This window comes from Juglans regia, unplaced genomic scaffold, assembly GCF_001411555.2.
Source record: "Juglans regia cultivar Chandler unplaced genomic scaffold, Walnut 2.0 Scaffold_14436, whole genome shotgun sequence".
NCBI lineage: Eukaryota > Viridiplantae > Streptophyta > Magnoliopsida > Fagales > Juglandaceae > Juglans > Juglans regia.
Window position 1 is genome coordinate 1 of NW_023344906.1, and position 208 is coordinate 208.

The 208-nt window shown below is 54.8% G+C and overlaps 1 pseudogene; it reads right to left on the reverse strand.

Moving 5' to 3' along the window:
- Positions 1–63: 63 nt before the first annotated feature.
- On the reverse strand, positions 64–208 carry LOC118345105 (annotated as a pseudogene; the record flags this gene model as incomplete).

A 208-nucleotide genomic window follows, 5' to 3' on the forward strand; every position in this document is an offset into this window, starting at 1 on the left:
GGCCAATGTCTTCCCCGCACCCCACACATCATAAGAAGTGTTTGGGGTTGGGGCAACGATGCGTGACACCCAGGCAGACGTGCCCTCGGCCGAATGGCTTCGGACGCAACTTGCGTTCAAAGACTCGATGATTCGCGGGATTCTGCAATTCACACCAAGTATCGCATTTCGCTACGTTCTTCATCGATGCGAGAGCCGAGATATCCGT